We start from the raw sequence: 24741 nt of genomic DNA, 5'->3' as shown, positions 1-24741 counted from the left end.
GGGAGAAAGAGCAAGTACAGATCATGGGGGCGGGACAGGGCAGGTTAATCTCCAAGGCAACAAGTTCCCCAAAAAAGTTCTGTGAGGTTTCAAAATGTCTTAAATGGTGCCCTCAAATTCTGAAAAACAAGATCATTTAATTTAATTTAATTTAATTTATTTTGAGATGGGTTCTCCAGATTGGAGTGCAGTGAGGGGTATGATCATGGTTCATTGCAGCCTCCACCTCCTGGACTCAAGTGATCCTCCCACCTCAGCCTCCTGAATAGCTGAGACCAAATAGGTACATGCCACCATGCCCCACTAATTTTTAAGTTTTTTTGAAAAGACGGGTTCTCCATGTGTTGCCAGGGATGGTCCTGCACACCTCAAGTGATCCTTCTGTTTTGGCCTCTCAAAGGGCCAGGATTTCAGGCATGAACCATCATGCCCGGCCTGAAAAATGAGATTTAAATCAAATATCATCCTACAAACAAGGTTATTCATTGTAGCATTGTAATACAAAAGATTATAAAGCAAAGCACTGGAAAGAGCTCAAAAGTCTTCCAACAGTAACAAGGTGAAATAAATTAGAGTATTTCCATAGAATAGGTTCTGTGTAGTCTTAAAAAGAAAAGAAAAGAAAAAGAGGAAGACGGAACTCTGAGCACCGATATGGAATGATGCCATTTGTATAAAAAGTGGGTGGGGGAAGGCTATGGATTTGCATTTATTTATTTATAGATAAAATATCTCTGGAAAGATTTACAAGAAACTTGTAACACTGGTTATCAGTGGGCCACCCCCCAGAAACATCCCCATTCGAATCCCCAGAAACTGTGAATATGTTGTAGAAGGACCTTTGCAGATGTGATCAAATTAATAATTTTGGCATGGGGAGATTGTCCTAATTTTACAGGTGGTCCCAGTGTAATCACAAAGATCCTGTAAAAAGGTGGCAGGAAGATCAGAGTCAGAGGTAGGAGATGTAACAACAGAAGCAAGAAGAAGCTGTCTTTGGGGTTTTTCTGTTTGTTTGTTTTGTGTTTTGTTTTTGTTTTTTGGTTTTTTTTTGAGACAGGAACTCACTCTGTCACTCAGGCTGGAGTGCAGTGGCATGATCTGAGCTCACTGCAGCCTCCACTTCTCCAGGTTCACGTGATCCTCCCATCTCAGCCTTCCAGGTAGCTGGGACCACAGGCATGCACCACTACACCCGGCTAATTTTATTTATTTATTTACTTATTTATTTATTTGTTTATTTTTGAGATGGAGTCTTGCTCTGTCACCCAGGCTGGAGTGCAGTGGCACGATCTTGACTCACTGCAACCTCTGCCTCCCGGGTTCAAGCTATTCTGGTGCCTCAGCCTCCCGAGTAGCTGGGATTACAGGCACCTGCCACCATGCCTGGCTAATTTTTGTATTTTTCTTTTTCTTTTTTTTCTTTTTGAGACGGAGTCTCGCTTGTCACCCAGGTTGGAGTGCAGGGCGCGATCTCCCCTCACTGCAAGCTCTGCCTCCCAGGTTCACGCCATTCTCCTGCCTCAGCTTCCCGAGTAGCTGGGACTACAGGCGCCCGCCACCACACCCGGTTAATTTTTTGTATTTTTAGTAGAGACAGGGTTTCACTATGTTAGCCAGGATGGTCTCGATCTCCTGACCTTGTGATCTGCCCGTCTCGGCCTCCCAAAGTGCTGGGATTACAGGCGTGAGCCACCGCTTCCGGCCCCTAATTTTTGTATTTTTCTTAGTAGAGATGGAGTTTCACCATGTTGGCCAGGCTGGTTTCAAACTCCTGAACTCAAGTGATCCGGCTGCCTCAGCCTCCCAAAGTGCTGGGATTATAGGCACGAGCCACCATGCCCGACCTTATCACAGTTTTTTTTTTTTTTTAAGAGACAGAGCCTCACTCTGTCTCCCAGGCTGAAGTGTGGTGGTGCGATCTTGGCCCACTGCAACCTCTGCTTCCCAGGTTCAAGCAATTATTTTGCCTCAGACTCCTGAATAGCTGGACTACATGTGCATGCCACCACGTCTGGCTAATTCTTTTCATATTTTAGTAGAGACAGGGTTTCACTGTGTTGCCCAGGCTGGTCTTAAACTCCTTAGCTCAGGCAATGCGCCTGCCTCAGTCTCCCAAAGTGCTAGGATTATAGGTATGAGCCACTGCGCCTGGCCTATCACAACGTTTTAAAAGTGAAAAGTTATGTACATATAAATGTTCCTTACATTTGTATCTACATTATTAAAAATCGCAAACCAGCTGAAGTATAAATGGGGGAACAGTTTAACACACGTCAGTAAGACTGAAACTTGTTTATGCTAAGACAGAAAATATAAAATGATGTTTGCTAGGAGAATAACTGTTAAAAACATGCCCATTGGCCCAGTGTGGTGGCTCACGCCTGTAATCCCAGCACTTTGGGAGGCCGAGGCAGGTGTATCACCTGAGGTCAAGTGATCAAGACCATCCTGGCCAACATGGTGAAACCCCGTCTCTACTAAAAATAGAAAAATTAGCCGGGCATGGTGGTGGGTGCCTGTAGTCCCAGCTACTCAGGAGGCTAAGGCAGGAGAATCGCTTGAACCTGGAGATGGAGGCTGCAGTAAGGTGAGATGGTGCCACTGCACTCTAGCCTGGGCAACGGAGAGACATTCCATCTCAAAAAAAAAAAAAAAGATTTCTATTGCCCAGATCAACAAACTAATTTTGTACCAACTGCCTTAATGAAGATAAAATAAATGAAATAAACCACTAAATTTTGTGCAAATGAGCAGAGCAGACAATCTATTAATTTGGTAATTTTGTTAAGAATAAAGATAGCTAATATTCATGGAGAGCTTGTTATGAGCCACGTCCTCTCCTAAATGTCTTACTTGTTTTAACTTCATCCTCCCAACAAATCTATGAGATTGATTCTAAAATTCTCTTCACTTAGAAACAACTGGGGCCAAGAGAGGAGATTTCTCTGTGCCATATGATGCCGTTTCGTAGCATTTTGCCCCCAGTAGAGCTTCTTTCAAAATTGGGATCAATCCTCTCAAACCCCTTTGCTGCTTTATCAACTAAATTTCTACATTGCTTCTGAATCCTTTGTTGTCATTTCAACAATGTTTACGGCATCCTCACCAGTGGAATCCATCTCAAGAAACCACTTTCTTTGCTTATCTGTTAAAATCAGCTCCTCACCTGTTCACGTTTTATCATGAGATTGTTGCAATTTGGTCACATCTTCAGGCTCCACTTCTCATTCTAGTTCTCTTGTGAGTTCTGCCACATCTGTGGTTGCTTTCTCCACTGAAGGCTTGAGCCCCTCAAAGTCATCCAGGGTGGTTGGAATCAATTTCTTCCAAACTCCTGTTAATGTTGCTATTCTGACCTCCTCATGAATGTGCTTAATGGCATCTAGAACGGTGACTCCTTTCCACAATGCTTTCCATTTACTTTGCACAGATCCATCAGAAGAATCACTATCTATGGCAGCTTTAGCCTCACAAAATGTATTTCTTAACTAAGAAGACTTGAAAGTCAAAATCACTCCTCGAACCACGGGCTTCAGAATGCATGTTGTGTTGGCAGCGTGAAAACAATATTCCTCTCCTTGTGCATCTCCACCAGAGATCTTGAGGAGCCAGGTGCGTTGTCAAAAAGAAATAGTATTTTGAAAGAATTCTTTTTTCTGAGCAGTAGGTCTCCACAGTGGGCTTAAAATATTCAGCAAATCATGCTGTAACCAGATGTCTTCCAGGCTTTGTTGTGAAATTTACAGAGCACAGGCAGAGTAGATGGAACATAATTCTTAAGGGCTCTACCATTTCTGGGATGGTGAACAACGGCTTCAATTTAAAGTCACCAGCTATACTGGCCTCTAAGAAGAGAGTCAGCTGTCCTTTGAAGCTTTGAAGCCAGGCACTGACTTCTCCTCTCTAGGAGGAAAGTCCTAAATGGCATCTTCTTCCACCAAAAGGCTGTTTCTTCTACATTGAACATCTGTTGCTTAGTAGAGCCACCTTTATCAATGATCTTAGCTAGATTTTCTGAAAAACTTGCTATGGTTTCTATATCAGCACTTGCTGCTTCAACTTTGTACTTTTTTTTTTTTTTTTTTTTTTTGAGATGGAGTCTCGCTGTGTCGCCCAGGCTAGAGTACAGTGGTGCAGTCTCGGCTCACTGCAACCTCTGCCTCCCGGGCTCAAGCAACTCTCCTGCCTCAGCCTCCCGAGTAGCTGGGATTACAGGCACACGCCACTGAGCCCAGCTAACTTTTGTATTTTTAGTAGAGATGGGGTTTCACCATGTTGACCAGGCTGGTCTTGAACTCCTGACCTCAGGTAATCCACTTGCCTCGGCCTCCCAAAGTGCAGGGATTACAGGTATGAGCCACCATGCCTGGCCTAATTTTTGTATTTTTAGTAGAGACAGGGCTTCACCATGTTGGCCAGGCTGGTCTTGAACTCCTGACCTTGTGATCTCCCCGCCTCAGCCTCCCAAAGTCCTGGGATTACAGACGTGAGCCACCGCCCAGCCAACCTTGCACTTTCGTATTATAGAGATAACTTCTTTACTTAAATCCCATGAACCAACATCAGCCTCTCGGGTTCAAATTATTCTCCTGCCTCAGCCTCCCGAGTAGCTGGGATTACAGGTGCCCACCACCATGCCCAGACAATTTTTGTATTTTTAGTAGAGATGGGGTTTCACCATGTTGGCCAGGCTGGTCTTGAGCTCCTGACCTCATGATCTGCTTGCCTCAAGCCTCCAAAAGTGCTGGGATTACAGGCGTGAGCCACAACGCCCACCTGTCTTTTCATTCTTAACAGTGTCACTGGCACAGCAGACATGTTTCACTTTAATGAAGTCCATTTTACTCATTTTCTCTTTTGTAAATGGTGTTTTTGTGTTGCATCTAAAAACTCATTGCTAATCCCAAGGTCACCTAGATTTTCCCCTATGTTATTAAACTTCTAGAAATTTTCTAGTTTTGTGTTTTTCATTTAAGTCGATGACCTGTTTTGAGTTAATTATTGGGAAAGGTGTAAGATCAGAGTCTATATTCATTATTCCACATGTGGTTGTCTAGTTGTTCCAGCACTATTTGTTGAAAAGACAATGTTTTCTCCATTAAATTGCCTTTGCTCCTCTGCCAAAATCAGCTGACTCTATTTGTATGGGTCTATTTCTGGGGTGCCTATTCTGTTCCATTGATCTATTTACCTATTCTTTCACCAATACTTCACTGTCTTAATACATACAGGAGGCAACATATACAAAATAGGAAGTCATCTATAAATGAGAACAAAGTTCTTGTATTTTTTCTCCCCAAAGTATTTTAACCAAACATTTTGGTGTAAAAAATAAAAATGTCAACAAATTTGTTCAACTGTAACAGAAAACGAAAGCTTACAAGAGAATGTAGAGCTCAGAGTTTCTACTCACTGTTCATTAGATAAATAGTTTAAACAGACTGAAATCCTGATAAGCTGCTTGAATCGTAAAGAATCTATGAAATATTATGGAAGCATTTTCTAACTTGTTTCTGAAACCTCTGGAAAAAACTCCTCATGTATTAATACAAGCTAACCTTCTTTAGAGAAATAAAAATAGAACTGTATGTTTCATTACATGTATACATTTGTCTTTCACATACTTGTAACTCAGAAAACCATGCTTTCACAAATATAATAATAGAAATACAATAATATTAACAATCATAACATCCATGAAACTGTACAGAATAAACCGGCCAGATGCTGTCTCTTACACCCTAGAACCCAGGTCTGGTCAAGGCTTCTCTTGGTTGTATGAACTCATCTCATGGACCTGTCATAAGGCTCAAAAGAGACACTGTAAACAAAAGCGTCTTGTAAACTGTATAAGCCTGTAGATGTGTGGTTCATCTTAATCAAGGCACTTTAATGACTGATAGCTGCCCCCCCCCAGAATCTCTTTTCTCGATTCTTAAAATAAACAACTTATATTTCCAAGTCCAGTTCAAAAGTGATATTCTTAGAAGCCTCCGCATCCCACCTGTCCATCAGGCAGAACGAATCCGTCTCCACTCTAGTATTATACTCTTATAACTCTTGGCCCTTAACCAGTTCATTCAAGGGTATAAAGAGCAATTAAAATATGTCAGGCATCATGCTATGCACTGGAGAAAAAAATCTTAAATGTGTAAAGCTTACAAAGTTTTTCACACACATTATCTCATTTCATACTGTAAAAAATATCCCATAGGATCGTAATGGTTTGTTTACAATTTCTCTCACCAGAATGAATTCCCAGGGGGTAGAGACTAAGTGTGATTCACCTTTGACTCCCCAGAGTCTAGCGCAGTGTCTGGCACCCAGAAGACACTCATTAAGTGCTTGATAAATAAATGAATAAAGGAGTGACAGACACTTGTTCCATTACTAAAATATCCATCAGGGTTAACACTGAAATAATCTTCCACAAAGTTTCCACAGGGGAAAGGGGGAAAATACATTATATTACACAAACACATCTGGGGACTGAAAATTCCTCCCTCCGGCAGAGCATCTCCAGCTCAAGTTTAACTGTGTAACAAAGGCACGTAGCAACTGAAGATGGATTTGACTTTACTACGGGACTAACAAGCTCTAAGTGAAGAACAATGAGTTCTGCGTAAAAGCTCCTATGTAGATCATTCTGCTTGATAAAACTGGACATTATTACACAAATATTAAAACAAACACTTAAACTAAAGAGCTTCTGCACAGCAAAAAACTATCATCAGAGTGAACAGGCAACCTACAGAATGGGAGAAAATGTTTGCAATCTATCTATCTGACAAAGGTCTAATATCCAGAATCTACAAGGAACTTAAACAAATCTACAAGAAAAAAAAAACATCAAAAAGTGGGTGAAGGATATGAACAGACACTTCTTAAAAGAAGACATTTATGCAGCCAACAAACATGAATAAAAGGTCATCATCACTGGTTATTAGAGAAATGCAAATCAAAACCACAATGAGATACCATCTCATGCCAGTTAGAATGAAGATCATTGAAAAGTCAGGGAACAACAGGTACTGGAAAGGATGTGGAGAAACAGGAACACGTTTACACTGTTGGTGGGAGTGTAAATTAGTTCAACCATTGTGGAAGACAGTGTGACAGTTCCTCAAGGATCTAAAATCAGAAATACCATTTGACCAAGCAATACCATTGCTGGGCATATATCCACAGGATTACAAATCATTCTACTATAAAGACACATACACACATATGTTTATATTGCAGCACTGTTTACAATAGCAAAGATTTGGAACCAACTCAAATGCTCATCAATGTTAGACCGAATAAAGAAAATGTGGCACATATACACCATGGAATACTATGCAGCCATAAAAAAGAATGAGTTCATATTCTTTTCAGGGACGTGGATGAAGCTGGAAACCATCATTCTCAGCAAACCAACACAGGAACAGAAAACCAAACACTGCATGTTCTCACTCATAAGTGGGAGTTGAACAATGAGACCACATGGACACAGGGAGGGGAACGTCACACACCGGGGCCTGTCAGGGGGTTGGGGGCAAGGGGAGGGAGAGCATTAGGACAAATACCTAATGCGTGCGGGGTCTTAAAACCTAAATGATGAGTTGCTAGGTGCAGCAAACCACTATGGCACATGTATACCCATGTAACAACCCTGCACATTCTGCACATGTATCCCAGAACTTAAAGTATACTAAAAAAAAAAAAAAAAAAAATTCGCCAGGTGCTGTGGCTCACGCCTGTAATCCCACCATTTTGGGAAGCCAAGGTAAGTGGATCACCTGAGGTCAGGAGTTCGAGACCAGCCTGGCCAACATGGTGAAACACAGTCTGTACGAAAAACACAAAAATCAACTGGGTGTGGTGGCACGCACCTGTAATCGCAGCTACTCAGGAGGCTGAGGCAGGAGAATCGACTTAAACCTGAGAGGTGGAGGTTGCAGTGAGCCGAAATGGCGCCACTGCACTCCAGCCCGGGCAACAGAGTGAGACTCCTTCTCAAAAAAAATAAATAAAATAAATAAAATAAACAAAGTCTTGTTTCAGGGTAATATTAATTTGCTTTGCCACCTATTTCAATATGGCAGACAATTGCACCATCTGAGACAAATGGAGCTTTGACATGAAATCTTAAAATACCCCATGAATGCAGTGATAGCTATAAAGTGCAATAATCCAATGCTACCAGTTCTCATAAGCTCAAAATGCAATTCTCTACTGTACAAACAACCCCTGGTATAGGTGAGGGGTATACGCCAAGATCTTTGCATATTCCAAAGTTTACGGCTATCACTATGACACAGAGCTTCCTCCATAAACTTCCCATGTTTCCACTGAAGAGCTCTGTGTCTGGGGCTACTTTACCATCACTAACTTCACAATGGTGTTTTCTCTTTGGTGTAATATTTCACGAGAGACAAAGAATACGTATGTGCATATATAAATCGTTCATGCTAGTTACCATGTAAATAACAATCAGCAGCAAATATGAAGGTAAAAGTGAAGTTGAAGGTGTAAATGCTGCTGTCAGATGGGTGAGGTTTTCTCATCTGCCAAGCGACGTCCTCAACACACCACCTCCACTGCACACAGCGTTCAGGTTTCCATCTCAACAGAACTGTGCATCATGAACCTTTAGGGTTCATAAATAGTTGAGAAAGCTAACATCAAATTCTTGAATTGCAAGAGTCTACAAATTACTCCATTCATAGTTGTTATAATCTGATTTTTTTTTTTTTTTTTTTTAGATGAAGTCTTGCTCTGTCGCCCAGACTGGAGTGCAGTGGTGCTGTCTTGGCTCACTGCAATGTCTGCCTCCTGGGTTCCAGCAATTCTCCTGCCTTAGGTTCCCTAGTAGCTGGGATTACAGGCACTGAGCATAGTGCCTGGCTAATTTTTGTATTTTTTTTTTTTTTTCCAGTAGAGATGAGGTTTCACCAGATTGGCCAGGCTGGTCTCAAATTCCTGTCCTCAGGTGATCTGCCCACCTCGGCCTCCCAAAGTGCTGGGATTACAGGCGTGAGCCACTGCGCCCAGCCTATTATCATATTTTATTTTATATTTATACTTTTATTTATTCACTTTTTTTCAGACAGTGTCTCGCTCTGTCGCCCAGGCTGAAGTGCAGTGGCATGATCTCAGCTCACTGCAACCTCCCACTCCTGGGTTCAAGCGATTGTCCTACTTCTGTCTCTCGAGTAGCTGAAATTACAGGTACGTGCCACCATATTCACCTAATTTTCTTTTTTTTTTTTTTTTGAGACTGAGTTTCGCTCTTGTTGCCCAGGCTAGAGTGCAATGGCGCGATCTCAGCTCACTGCAACCTCTGCCTCCCAGTTTCAAGTGATTCTCCTGCCTCAGCCCCCTGAGTAACTGGGATTACAGGCATGCATCATCTTGCCCGGCTAATTTTGTATTTTTAGTAGAGACGGAGTCTCTCCAAGTTGGTCAGGCTGGTCTCAAACTCCTGACCTCAGGTGATCCACCCACCTTGGCCTCCCAAAGTGCTGAGATTATAGGCATGAATCACAGCACCTGACCAATTTCTGTATTTTTTAGTAGAGATGGGGTTTCACCATGTTGGCCAGGCTGGTCTCGAACTCCCAGTCTCAAAAGATCCACCCACCTCGGCCTACCAAAGTGTTGGGATTACAGGCATGAGCCACCGTGCCCGGCCTTATTTTTATTTTTATTTTTTTAGAGACAGGGTCACTTTCTGTCATCCAGGCTGGAGTATAGTGGCATGGTCATAGCTCACTGCAGCCTTCAACTCCTGGGCTCAAAAAATGTTCCCACCTCTGCCTCCTGAGTAGCTGGGACCACAAGGACATGCCAACGTATACAGATTATTGTATCATTTTAAACATTAAAAAAAAAAAAAAGACACACAGTGTAACTGGTCTTTGTCTTTCAGTTCTCAGTAACATTATGCCATGGTGGTTATGCAATGAAAATAAAATACAAATACAATGAAATACAAATTCAATGAAAGAAAAATACAATGACAACATTTAAAGGAGAAAATCACAGAGAAGGCAGTGTGATGTGGCACACGTGTGGGAATCGGTTAGGAAATACGCAATTAGTGAGAGCTCTTTTTTTTTTTTTTTTTTTTTTTTGAGATGGAGTCTCACTCTGTTGCCCAGGCTGGAGTACAGTGGTGGCAATCTCGGCTCACTGCAAGCTCCGCCTCCCGGGTTCACACCATTCTCCTGCTTAGCCTTCCGAGTAGCTGGGACTACAGGCACCCACCACCTACTTCTAAATAGTTATGAGACCTTGGCCTGCCTCTATCCTCTCTGAATCTTGTTTCCTCATCTGTAATAAGAGATGCTTGCCAAAGACTTTGATTACATACAGTATAATAATTTGATTAAAAGGAATTTTATGGGGAATTTATTTTGCAAAGCACAAAATAATTGGTTACATTAATATCCCCTTTAGTCCTCAAAATCAGATTTCATACATACATTTAATAGCTGGACCAATACCTTGTACACAGCATGAATGAATTCAATCAATATGTCAGGAGTTGGAGGCCAGCCTGGCCAGCATGGTGAAACCCCGTCTCCACTTAAAACACAACAATTAACCTGGTGTGGTGACGTGGGCCTGTAATCTCAGCTACTAGGGAGGCTGAGGCAGGAGAATCACTTGAACTCAGGAGGTGGAGGTTGCAACGAGCCGAGATCATGCCACTGCACTCCAGCCTGGGTGACAGAGTGAGAATCCAACTCAAAAATAAATAAATAATAAATAAATAAATACTTGGGGAGAAAGTGAATAAATAAAACAGGTTATCAACACATCGGGACACAGATGTATATTCATATATATATATGAAATCGAAATTAAAACCTTTTGTATAGATCCATTTATTCATATAATAAATACATATTAAATGTCTATGATTCAACAGGAACTGGGACCCAATACCATCCATAACTAGACTAACCAACTTCCTGCCCTCATGAAGCTTACATTCAAAGAGGGTCAGATAATAAAAAAACAAGAAGAGCAAATTATTACGGAGTGCCATAAATGCTACAAAGGAAACACAAAAGGTAGTTTGTTAAATAAAATCGTAAGACGGAAGAGTCCTCTGTGTGGAGTTGAGAAGTGAGCTCAGGCCGTAAAGAAGTCAAAGGAACTAAGAGAAGAGGATTCTAAGCAGATAAAGTAGAAATACAAAGATAAGGGAAAGGGCTGGATATCTTCATGAAAGGAAATGAATGGAGGCCAGTGTGGCTGTTTCCTGGTGTGTGAAGGGAGAGGGTGATATGGAAGGAGTGGGAAGAAAGGGATGACACTGGAGATTCAGGTAGTGGGTTCATCACTACTGGCTCCACTGGCCCATAGGGTTAATAATGAACTGGTGGGGAGACAGGGCGGAATGGAAAGTAAAAACTCACTTCTGTAAATAATAGAAAAAAAGATTGTGCTTAAATACCATTTCTTTTTTGTTTGTTTGTGAGTCCAAGTCTCACCCTGTTGCCTGGGGTGCAGCGGCACGATGTAGGCCTACTGCAACCTCCTCCTCCCGGGTTCACGGGATTCTCCTGCCTCAGCCTCCTGAGTAGCTGAGATTACAGGTGCCCGCCACCACACCGACTAATTTTTTGTATTTTTGGTAGAGACGGGGTTTCAGAAAATATGTTGGCCAGGCTGGTCTCGAACTCCTGACCTCGTGATCTGCCCACCTTGGCCTCCCAGAGTGCTGGGATTACAGGTGTGAGCCACTCTGCCAGGACTATTTCCATGTCTATGGTTTGGTGTATAGAAGAAAGCATAATAAACTTAAGCTGAAGAGGCCTGTTGGCTGATAACTTCTCTGGAGCCCTGAATATGCCACATTCTCTTCTTCTAATAAAAGACTTTCTAAGTTCCCTGGCCACAGGGTGGATTTGTGCCTTGTGCAGGGCCAATCACAGTAACCCACTCAGTCTAGAGATAAATCCAAGCAGAGCCATAGTCGTATAGCCACAAAATAAACTGTATTTGTAATTTTAAAATCGTGTCACAAAGAAAATTCCAGGATGAAAATTCCAGGTAAATTCCATCAAACATTTAAGGAAGAAGTAACAAAAGCCTGTATAAATGCTTTCAGAAAGTAGAAAAGGGGATAATTCCCAACTCCTTTGATGTGGCCAATATTACCTTTATATTAAAATCAGACAAAAACATCTCAAGAATAGAAAATTACAATATGCCTCACAAGAAAATGCAGAAATTCTCAACAAAATAAAACCAGTGACGTATTTAAAAAGATAATAAATATATCATAATCAAGTAGAGTTTATTTCAGGAATTTAAGAAAAAAATCTTTCACTGAGACAGCCTCGAAGCAATGACATGTCACCAGCAATGAACACATTGAGCATCCACGTGATGGTTTCCGAACACCATTCCCCAGTAACAGGAACCAAGGCTGCTTAAAGAAGTACTTGATTCTAGAGCCGAGGCAGGGACAATACAAGATGATCCACAAACATCTTGTGATACCAGAAAGTACAGGAAGTGCTCAAAAAGAATGAGACATTGCCAAATGACAGCCGCTAACCTGAAGGAGCTGCCAATGGCCAAATATGGAGTGATCTGAACAATAAAGTAATTAAAGTGCTGGATTATAGCCCACAGCATAAAATAAATGTCTATGAGCCTATACTGATATAACTAAATAAAATGGTGGAGGACAGATAGCTTTCCCTTGCAGAATTATAAGTAATAAATATAAAGTGACTGATAGAAATAGAAAACCACCAGTAGGTAAACACCATAGTAATAATCAGGAAGAACTACTAGGTTGGTGTGAAAGTAATTACGGTTTTTGCCACTGCTTAAAAAAATAGCAAAAAAATGCAATTACTTTTTCACTAACCTAATGGATCCACCCGCCTTGGCCTCCCAAAGTGCTGGGATTACAGGCGTGAGCCACCACGCCTGGCCCAATACAGTGAGTTTTAATAGACAGTCAGGGTCAGGTGACATTCATCTATCTAGTCCTACATGCCATTTTGGCATTGAAGGGTTCCACAGGGCTGGAGTCACTTAGCTCTAGGTGCACAATTCTAATGTATGAGTATACTTTTCTATTCTAAAGCCACTATGGGCAAAATGGCTCAGTGTAATTTTAGAATTTGTCTACTACATATCAAGCACTGTAATAGGTAAACATTTTACATATATCCTCTCTAATCTTTGCAACATTCCACAAAGTAAGGGTTATTTTACCCATTTAAAAGACACTGGAAAGCCAGAGGAATTAAGGCCCTTGCCCCCAAAATATACAATCGACACCAGGATTTGAACCCAGGTCTCTCTGGTTTCAAAACTCTGCCCTAGTCATTTCACTATACCAATCCAAGGAATAAAGAAACTTAAGGTATCTTAGTCAGATAAAAGTGGCAAATCAATGAGAGGAAAATGAAAAAAAAAAAAAAGTTAACCCTACAAACCATGAAATCTATTTATTATTATTTTTTTAAAGATAGAGTCTTGCTATATTGTCCAGTCTGGTCTCAAAGTCCTGGCCTCAAGCAATCCTCCTGACTCAGCCTCCTGAGTAGTGGGGATTACAGGCATGAGCCAATGCCCCCAGCAAGAAGTCTATATGTTCTTATCATACATGTGACTAAACAAAATTATACTTCAGAAACCAACAAATCATGGCAGTATTTTAGATATCATGAGTACTCTGAAACCCGGCCAGAGGTATTTTTAAAACGTCAAGGATTTTTACGCTGATGTGCTTAATGTGCCCAATCTGTAATTCTAGTGGTAATCAGTGGCATGTCCATAAATCAGAGAGTACTTCTATGAAACAATCACAGCCTACAAGTATGGATAAAACTCCTCAGCGTTACCTCTCAGATGGTTCTAGACAATTTCAGAATTCATGCCTCTTTCTTCAACTCTCTCATTAATTTTATCATCCTTGGCAGTAAAATAATCTTAGCAATTGTTTTCCCTGTGAAATTGTGAATGAAAATTCCCATTTCTCTTTGCTAGGTCTTGTTAGCTGCCATCTCTGGGAAGGAGAAAGTGTTTTTATAGACAGGCATGTCAAGGACAAATAACGGAGCTGAAAATCAACAGTGGAGGGCAAATAAATTGTATCTTGTGAACTAACTCCAACTAATTACTGCCTGGAGCACTGTGTTTAGAAGGATTCCTAGGCCACATCTGAAGGGACCTGGGGAAAAAAAACAAAAGAGAAATAAGGAAGACAAGTGGAGAACCAGTAAAGTGTTGTGCTACAGTAGCCTAGGGTTTCAGGAAAGGAGATTATAATACGAAGTCAGGCAGAGCAGCAGCCAAACACCATGAAGAAAAATGTCCGTGAGACTTGGCATGCAGGAGATCACCGATGTGCCTATTGACAAGTTCAGTTGTGTTGTGAGGGAAGAAGTCAATGGGCTATAGCGGAAGTGAGTGCTGACACAGAGACAGCAGGTGTAAACCAGAGACAGAGCCAGCGTACCGGATGGCTGAAGAGTAAAATACTTACATAGTAAATGGGAATACAGACAAGTGTCCGATGCATGTATTGGCCTTCTCAGGACAAATATTCTATCCCCTAACAACTATAGGAAAGGGGTAAAGAGGGATACCCCTATAGGTCAATTTGTAGAAAAGAGCAAAACCTTAAACATCTCAATGAAGTAGGAGCTAAGAACCTCTGTATCAGGTGAAGAGACAGGAAGGTCAAGAGGGGGAAGGAGATTGGGTAAAGATGTTGAAGAGAATGAGAGAACTAAACAGGGCCGGCAAGGAAAAGGCATCAGGCAAGGCTGAGCACTCAGATGAGGTTTAAAAGATTTAACAGTTACTTTAAAACAGGGTTCATCTGTATGACTAGTTGCTTTTTCTTTAGCCCTCTCATACAGAAGTAGAACAACAGACTATGGATTGGGCTGGCATTTTACCAGGGTACAGCAGGAAGACAGGGGCACAGGAAAGGCCCAATGTTGGGAGGATTTCAGTTAATCTCCTATGAGATCCAGGCGGGCGAGGGTAGCGAGGTAGGTTATAAGAAGAAAAATACAGACAAACTCGTGAGACTGCAGAGGCCTGGAAGGAGAAAATGTGTTGGGTGACAGTGAGATGCAGAAGATTTCTGAGGTGATACACCTGTAGATGAGAAGGTGGAGGTCCCAGCCCGGGTAAAGGGTGGCTGATCTACACCTGGTGATGACCACCGGCATTAAAGGAATCCAGAAGAGATGAGGCTTTTTCTGTTTGCGTAAGTTATCTCATTCAAGTTTCTCTTCGCCACTGAAAACCTCTGAAAGTTGTCAACTTCATTAATGTAAATACAGAAGACCTACTTTATTCATTAATGTAAATACAGAAGACCTACTTTATTCAAAATGACAAAATGCTTCTAGAGGAAAAAGCACCATATGCCTGGTCTGGTAATGAATGTATGATTCTGGACAAATCATAGCATTTCAGTGTTTGAGGTAATCCAGTTTGTCTGTCACCTTTACTCCTTAACTCTCCATCTGTAAAGACAGCAACGATATAATCAGCCATATATCTTGTATAAAATAAATATGAAGAGAGAAACTATTATAAAGGCAGAAGTTCTTGGGGTGAGCGAAGAACTTTAAAATACAAAATTAACTAGATACTTTTTGAAGAAGAAAAATACCAGGGAGTACTGAAAGAGAACAACTGTGGGAAGGAAGAGAAATTAATCCAAATAGCAACCAAAAAGCTTCTAAAAATGTATCAACAGTCCAGTGAAAAACAAAAAGCTACAAGCTTGACACTAATTCAAAGTCAGTATTTTCTTCTGACTGAGACTCAGGGAAAGCAAGCCAAAAATGATAGTTACCTTATCCACCCTATAGGAAAACAAATTTCTCTTCTCCATAACACAAACTGCTAAAACCTAAAAACACTGATTTTTAGATAAAAAGAGTATTAAGGAGAGCTGGTAAAAACAATTCGTTACAAAGTTAATTGTGTGTGTGTGTGTGTGTGTGTGTGTGTGTAGCATTCATTTACAAACATTGATTTACTCTTTTTCCAGTCAAAAATATGTGCTTTTGGGACAAGTAAAAATTTATATTATCATGAAAAAACAATATTTATGAAGAAACAAAAGCTTGAATATAGTTGTAGCCATAAAAAGTCTGATCCTACTGCAAAAAAATCAGACTTGGAAATTTGGCAATATTATAGAAGAATCTTTGCAAATGAGTGTGTTCTTTAATCCTGTCATTCTAATTTAGGAATTATCATAAGGAAATAATGATGGATACATGCAAAGACTTACTATGCGTGATAGTAAAAACAGAAAATAATCCAAAAGGACAACATTAGGGAAATGGTTACATAATTTACGGTTTGTCTGTATTATGCAATATATGCACCATATATTTTTAAAAAGTCAAACTACATGGGAAAAGGCTTGGAATCTACTGAACTGTAAAAAAAAGTTACAGAATTTGTAGTAATGTGCGATTTCAATTTTTCTTTTTGTGTTGTTGAACTATCCATACTTTTGAAAATGAGCACTATGACAAAAGCACAGTTATAGCTTTTGTGATTCCAAAAAAGTTATTTCAAAAAAATATTGCCACTTCTTCCTCAAAGCACTTAGAAAGTTTCTTCTTGAGGCAATAAATACTGATTTTGTTTTCAGTATTTATTGATACTGAGATATCATTAAATATTGATGCAAGCTAATCTGTATTTTGTGCTACTAGAATATGCTATCCCTTAAATTACTGTGTTCCCCAAAAATAGAATCATATAATTTTGGATGCAATGCAAAATTCTTTTTTGCAGATACAAAAAAGAACTACCAAAGCTATGAATACCACAAACTAAACATGCTCTAGAAGAGACTGGCCCCTCGTGCGAACCAATAACGTCCAACAGATTCAGAAAACTAGATCCAACGCTAGGAGCACCCAGGCTTCTAAAAAGGTCTGGATCTTTCTGTGTTTTGATTTCAATAGCTTATATTTAAAGTGGTGACTTTTAAAGAAAAATAAATTGAACAGTATGTTAAGCCCATAAGACATGACTAATTTATGCCATTCAGTAGCAAATATCAACATAATTCCTGACACTTAACTCTCACGGATACAAGCTGCTCAAGTGCTTATAGGCTAAGTCCACAGAGATAAGTCATTTTCTGATCTGTAAGTTCTACAACAAAATACAAAGCCAAGAGCAAAGAAATCTGTACATTTCAGAGAAAAGCAGAAAAATAATGAAGCAGACTACGGTGACTTGTTTTAAAATATATATGTAGAGTTCATCCAAGTATTTAAGTATTTTCTTCTGAAATCTTGGAAAATAAAAACTTTTTTAAAATTTGGTGTATGGCCTAATGTCTCTTTACAAGGCCTCTTTATATATAAGTGGTAACAGGCCATTCAAACATGAGTCATTATCAGCATTATTATTTTTACTAACAACCTGTAGTATTGGACAAAAGCTTTAGAGCAAGACTTGCTAAGGAGAAGAACACATGAAGGCAATACAAAACATTAAGGTAACAATTAAGTTATGTGAAATACTTGACAGCACAGGATCTTTCCCCATTATGGTCGGAACAGTTGCAATTCCTTTTCTATTGAAAAAGTCATTAGGAGAATAGAATGAATTAGCATGGATAAGCACTTTCTATAATAAACATCATAAAATATCGGTTACGTAAGTAAATGAATTAATAAACATGGAAAACCACATCATGCACATACATTCAATAACACCTACTTTTGAAGGTGGTCATGTTCTTTCAGAAATAGCTCAGTTCTTCTGTTGTTTACTCCAGATCCACTTTTATGTGACCTGGGGCAAAAGAGAAAATTTATAAACATTTTTGGCAGAGGATACAAAGTCAGATGAACTGACTGACCCTAGTGATCTTGAAAATAGATATATTGAGCCTCTTCATAGCTCTGAACAAACAACAAAAGTACATAATCCTTTTCCTTTTGCCCCCAAAAATGATATCTAGTATAAACAGATAAATATTAATGCCTCTCTATTTTAGGCCTAACAGTTTACTATGTTTTTCACCAAAATAACTCAATATTCTCAAACAAACAAAAAAACTCTTACTTTTCCTTTTTCTGTTGTATCTCTTATATTTATTTTCTCCAAGAGGAAGTAAAACGTAGGACTGATTTTGTATCTAGCACATGGGTTGGGAAAGCTGCTGAAATGGAATGTTTTCCTTCACAGTAGTGCATGCAGTCTGCCAACTGAACCTAAGGAACACTGAAATCAAGCAAAAAACATTTATTTTTATACAGGGTCTCACTTTGTCACCTAGGTTGGAGTGAAGTGGTACAATGTCGGCTCACTGCAGGCTCCTCAACCTCCCAGCTTCAAGTGATTTTCCTGCTTCAGCCCCGTAAGTAGCTGGGAGTACAGGAGCACACCACCACACCCGGCTAATTTTTATATTTTTGGTAGAGATGGGTTTCACCATGTTCCCCAGGCTGCCCTTGAACTCCTAAAATCAAGCAATCCACTCGCCTCAGCCTCCCAAAGTGCTAGGATTACAGGTGTGAGCCACTGTGCCCGGCTCCAAATTTTTAAAATTCAAGTTAACTGTACAAATAATACGGTAAGACAAAAGAGAGTCCTGCTGTTAAAACTGAAATAGTGGCTGAGATGCAGGGCTACTGTGCAAAGCACAGGAGAAAACACCACCGAAGAAAGCAGAATAATGTAACCAAGAACACACTGGACTCGGGAGACTGATGACTTGGATTTAAATCTATACTCCATCATTCATAGCAGCTTCGCCTTAGACAAGTGTCTCTATACCTAGTTTTGTTAAAAGAGACTGATAATTTCTATCTTAACCAAAAGATTACTATGAAGCCAAAAAAGATAATACATAAAAAATACTGTATAAATTACTATACACACACAGACACACACACACAGAGACGCACACACACACAGACAGAAACACACACACACACAATGTTAGGTATTATGATCATCTCATCTCACTAATCATATTCTGCCTTGAGTACCTTGATTATACTAACTTGAGTACCTGCCTTACTTTCCTCCAGCACCTGGATTACAAACTCCTGCAGGGCCACGTTGGTCTTTTCGTTTCTACCTGCTACTGTGACTACCTCAGAGTTGGTCCTCAGGAGCTAGTTGAAGGAATGGATGAATATATCTTTTCTGCCCATTTTTCAAAAAGCAAGTGATTACAATGGGTTGCATTCTAGTGATTCCCACACATTGTGTGTGGGGGGTGCTCAGTGTCTACACATTAAAGGCATTCTCTACAAAGGTTCTCAATGCATTCATCAAAGTGTATATATAAATGAACTGAACAGAAATTAAACAAAAGGCTTACACGTCCTGAAGGACTAAAAATCTGACAACTGTCTTACTGTTGAAACTGTTACAACAAAATAAAGGATCTCTAGGAAAGTGTTTCTGAGATTACACATAATGTATAGTTGATAATCATGTATATCACAGTCTGTGAAACTTATCACATAATTTATCACCAGTGACATGATGACAGGTATCATTCAATGGCTCCAAATTGAAAAGTCTTCAGCTTCAATGAGATGCCCACGGGACTTAACACTGTCAGTAGTGTTCAGTTGTGAAAAAATTTCCAAAATTGTGTATCAAATGCTAGAATAGATCATTAAAGGAAAGACAAAATGACCTCACCTAAAAAAAATATTTAAAATGATAGATTGAGACCAGCATAAAAATGTTGGGAGTCCTTAAATAATGTAACATTAAGGCTATGAGCTTGTATATATTATTGTTTCTAATATATGATTGTTGGGACAAGGGAGGGGGCAGAGATAGGTGATAATCAGGAAGAAAAACATGGAGAGCTTCAGTTACTGATAATGTTATAATTTTAAAAATTTTATTTTCTTTGACACATCTGCAGAGGATCATAAAAGTAACATAATTCTTAGAGTGGGTGGTAAGAGATCAAAAAACCATGAAGATACCATCTAAGCTGCACTTTGAACTAAGACAGGAAAGTCAAGGTTGGCAGGAGCCAATGGTGAAATAAGAGGAAACCTGAGATAAAAACGGAAAAGTAGATTAGGATGAGGCTGTAGCAGTGATGTTCAAAGACAGTGAAATGGGAATTGAAAACTGTGAAATCTCCACCATGGTTCTGCTACTCAATTTGCAATTGACCATAGACATATCCTAAAGCCAAATCTGAATGAATATTCTACAAAATAATATAAAAGGCAACTTACTCAATATCTTTTCATACTGATCTCATGAGATTCTCCCTTTCCCGTATTGCCATAAAGTTTGCTTGGGTTTTATGGAATTCATGTGTATAATCCTGTAATAAGTCACCATCCAGCCTCAACATAAGCTGATTATTGGATTTTCATCTCACTGAACCAGTTACGTATTGTCTTTACACTGTAAATTTCTGTCAAGGAAAGTGCTATTTAAGAAATCAAATTAACCAAAAGTAAGGCCGGGCGCGGTGGCTCACGCCTGTAATCCCAGCACTTTGGGAGGCCGAGGCGGGCGGATCACAAGGTCAGGAGATCGAGACCACGGTGAAACCCCGTCTCTACTAAAAATACAAAAAATTAGCCGGGCGCGGTTGTGGGCGCCTGTAGTCCCAGCTACTCGGGAGGCTGAGGCAGGAGAATGGCGTGAACCCGGGAGGCGGAGCTTGCAGTGAGCCGAGATCGCGCCACTGCACTCCAGCCTGGGCGACAGAGCGAGACTCCGTCTCAAACAAACAAACAAACAAAACAAAACAAAAAAAAACCAAAAGTAAAAATAACTTTATAATTACTTTTCTGAAGAGTGACCAACTTCTTTCAAATGAAAATAATTCAGTGTTAGGGAAACAGAGCCATTACATCACTGTCCTTTCTACCTCCCAGTGCTTTGTCTTATGAGGCAGAATTAGGAAGAAAAAAATTCCCCAAATGAAATAACTTCAAATAGCCTAGGAGAAAACGAGAGGTTCATTCTACTTAATAGTGCACCTAATAGAGCTTATTTTCAAATTTCATCATTTTGGAGCTCTCCCCAAAAACTTAATTCCTAAACTAATCAAAAAAAGAACAGAACCAAGAGGATTATAAAGAACAAAATAATCTTTAAACATTTTATTTTATTTTTGTACCACTGTATTTTTAAAAGATATTAAGAATATTCATTACTTTTTAAAAATTCAGAGACTGCTGGGGGCAATGGCTCCCATCTGTAATCCCAGTACTTTGGGAGGCCGAGGTGGGTGGGTCACTTGAGGTCAGGAGTTTGAGACCAGCCTGGCCAAGTCGGGGAAATCCTACCTCTACTAAAAATACAAAAATTAGCCATGTGTGTTGGTGGCTGTAATCCTGTGCCTCAGCCTCCCGAGTGGCTGGGATTACAGGCGTGCGCCACCATGCCCTACTAATTTATTTTGTGTTTTTAGTAGAGAGGTTTCACCATGTTGGTTAGGTTTGTCTCAAATTCCTGACCTCAAGTGATCCACCCGCCTCGGCCTCCCAAAGTGCTGGGATTACAGGCGGGATCCACCACGCCCAGCTGATCCCACGTTCTGACTTTGACCACTGAATTGAGGGGGATACACTGGCGGTGTCGTTATCACTGGGGAAACTAAGGCCAGGGGGCCATGCCTTATGGGCTGGGACTGTTTCCTCGGCTGCTTTTGCATAAGCTTTGGCGGCCCACCCTCTCAGCAGGAAGGGCAGGGATGGCTGTTACCGGCAGGCCCAGGTCCAGCCCCTCAGCCAGGTGGGGTGGCCGGAGGATGCCAGGCAGCACTGACTCCCTGGCCTGGGGCTCACCGCTCTCGTCCAGGGCCTCCAGGCGCACTGTCTGGTGGGGCGCGGGGCCGTCCACCACTCGCTCCAGGATGCCTTGCACCAGGGCAGGCTGGTTGCCTGGGCAAACCCCGAGGTGCTCCCCCGCCCACATTCAGGCCTTGGTTGTCCTCACAGGAGAATTCCACCAGGATGGTGACGCGGCTGGGGAAGAAAAAAGAAAATTCAGGTGGGCCGGGTGCTGGGGCTCGCACCTGTAATCCCATCACTTTGGAAGGACGAGGTGAGTGGATCACCTGAGGTCAGGAGTTTAAGACCAGCCTGGCCGACATGGTGAAAACCCGTCTCTGCTAAAAATTACAAAAAATTAGCCGGGCGTGGTGGCGGCTGTAATCCCAGCTACTTGGGAGGCCGAGGCAGGAGAATCGCTTGAACTCAGGAGGCAGAGGTTGCAGTGAGTCGAGGTGGTGCCATTGCACTCCAGCCTGGGCAACAAGAGCGAAACTTCGTCAAAAAAGAAAGAAAGAAACGGGAGGGGAGGGGAGGGGAGGGGAGGAAAGAAAGAAAAGAAAGAAATAGTTGCTGAATTTTCTCAATGTTAAAAATATTTGCAGCTGGGTACAGTGGCTCATGCCTGTAATCCCAGCACTTTGGAAGGCCAAGGTGGGTGGATCGCCTGTGCACAGGAGTTAGAGACCAGCCTGAGCAACAGGGCAAAGCCCTGTGTCTGCAAAAAAAATTTTTTTTTTAATTAGCCACTTGTGGTGCCATGCGCTTGTGGTCCCAGCTGCTTGGGAGGCTGCGGTAGGAGAATTGCTTGAGCTTGGGAGGTTAAAGCTGCAATGAGCTGTGATTGCACTACTGCACTCCAGCCTGGGTGACAGACCCTATTACACACACAGAAAAATTGTCTTCCTATTTGTACTACTGTATTTTTAACACACCCTCCATATATATCTTTAAGAGTTTATTTAGTTTTATTGGTGCATATACATTTAATGTTTTCTCAAACAATATACTAAATATAGTAAATCATTCCCCCTCCATATTATCTTCAAAGCCAGATGAAAGTACACTCTAACCCACTGTGTTATTATCTATACGTGACCATTGGCTAGTTCACTGTTACAGCTAGCTAGCTAGGTCTCCCGGAGTGGAAGTATATGTACCCAGTGATGAATATTACTCAACTTCACCAGGAAAAACAATGAACTATTAGATATTTTCAGAATTTTATAATGCTGATCCAAAAAAAAAAAAAAAAAAGTAAAGCAAGTCCCTATAGCATGGCATTTATTTTGTCAGATTTTTCTCTTTGTCCCCGTAAATACATGTGCACATATCCTATGCAGGGATTAAAAAAAAAGAAAAAAGAAAAAAAAATTCCTGCGATAACAAAAAAGTCTCGAGCCCAACATATTACCTGCAATACGTATCTACATCTATAATGTATGCATCAGGGCCGCATTCAAGGAGGGGGACACCTGCACTGCTGATACATTCTGCCATTTTATTATTACCAGTGAGCTAGAGAGAAAGGGGAAAAAATCAAAATATTTTACAAAGCACTGTAAACAGCTAAAAGCAAATTTTCTGCCTATATCCCCTTTTGGTTGACAGCAAAACAAACCAAAATGAAAAACAAAAAAGACAGCAAATAATTGGGAGGCTGAGGCGAGCCGATCACCTGAGGTCAGGTGTGCAAGACCAGCCTGACCAACATGGTGAAACCCCGTCTCTACTAAAAATACAATAATAAGCCGTGCATGGTGGTGGGCACCTGTAATCCAGGCTACCTGGGAGGCTGAGGCAGGAAAATTGCTTGAACCCTGGAGGCAGAGCTTGCAGTGAGCCGAGATCACGCCACTGCACCCCAGCTGGGGTGATTGAACAAGACTCCATCTCAAAAAAAAAAAAAAAGAGTACAAGTAAGAATTCAGCATTTCACCCACATAATCCATAAAGACCAAAATAACATCATATGACCTGAGAATGGCTGTCATCAAAATTCAGGTGGCCTGGAGAGGCACACATCTTGAATGGAATGGGTAATCTCATTAAACATGTCTGTCTTAATATAATCCAGGATCCTATCTAACAAGTACACAGTTATTTGCAAAATAGCCATTTAACAGAAAGCACTTACCCTTGCCAAAAGTTGTTCAGCATCAGTCGCCATTGTCAAAAACATTATATCTTGGCTTGATCCATTTAAAAGGGGTGTTAGATCAGAACTAAAAAGAAGTTCAGTTACAGTGAACCCATTACTCAAATACAGTCTTTTAAAACACTTACCCTTGCCAAAAGTTGTTCAATCTCAATCACCATTGTCACAAGCATTCTGTCTTGACTTGATCCATTTAAAAGGAGTATTAGATCAGAACTAAAAACAAGTTCAGTTAAAGGGAACCCATTAGTCAAATACAGTCCTTTAAAGCATACTTAAAATAATAAGGTAATTAAAAGGAGTCATAAAAGGAATTATGGATTATGTTATAGGGTCTGTGAGAAACAATCTTTTAAATTTTACCCCAAAGGAATTATGGTTCCTTCATCTTCAAAATTAAGTTCTCCCTTCTTTCCTTGACTCTTATCAAGAGGAAATAAAATTGAGTTTTAAATGATCCACAGATTGACCGGGCGTGGTGACTCACGCCTATAATCCCAGCACATTGGGAGGCTGAGGCAGGGGGATCACGATGTCAGGAGTTCAAGACCAACCTGGCCAATATGGTGAAACCCCGCTTCTACTAAAAATACAAAAATTAGCCAGGTGTGGTGGCCTGTGCCTGTAGTCCTAGCTACTCGGGAAGCTGAGACAGAAGAATCGCTTGAACCCAGGAGGTGGAGGTTGCAGTGAGCCAAGATCGTGCCACTGCACTGCAGCCTGGGTGACAGAGTGAGACTCCCTCTCAAAAAAAAAAAAAAAAAAAATCCACAGATTGGATAAGAAGCT

At 40.8% G+C, this 24741-nt stretch overlaps 1 long non-coding RNA gene across 1 annotated transcript in view; it reads right to left on the bottom strand.

Annotated features, from left to right (window-relative positions):
• The window catches only part of LOC139359353 (uncharacterized), a 47042-nt gene that overhangs the window by 6096 nt on the left and 16205 nt on the right, over nt 1–24741 (bottom strand). The window contains exons 3-4 of the long non-coding RNA XR_011615273.1: nt 24081–24168; nt 17740–17814 (exon numbers count right to left, since the gene is read on the bottom strand). This is a non-coding gene — a long non-coding RNA (uncharacterized lncRNA). The remainder of the gene's footprint in view (nt 1–17739; nt 17815–24080; nt 24169–24741) is intronic.

Source organism: Macaca nemestrina, chromosome 17, assembly GCF_043159975.1.
Source record: "Macaca nemestrina isolate mMacNem1 chromosome 17, mMacNem.hap1, whole genome shotgun sequence".
NCBI lineage: Eukaryota > Metazoa > Chordata > Mammalia > Primates > Cercopithecidae > Macaca > Macaca nemestrina.
The sequence above is the reverse complement of the archived record's forward strand: the minus strand, read 5'-3'. Positions and strand labels throughout refer to the sequence as shown.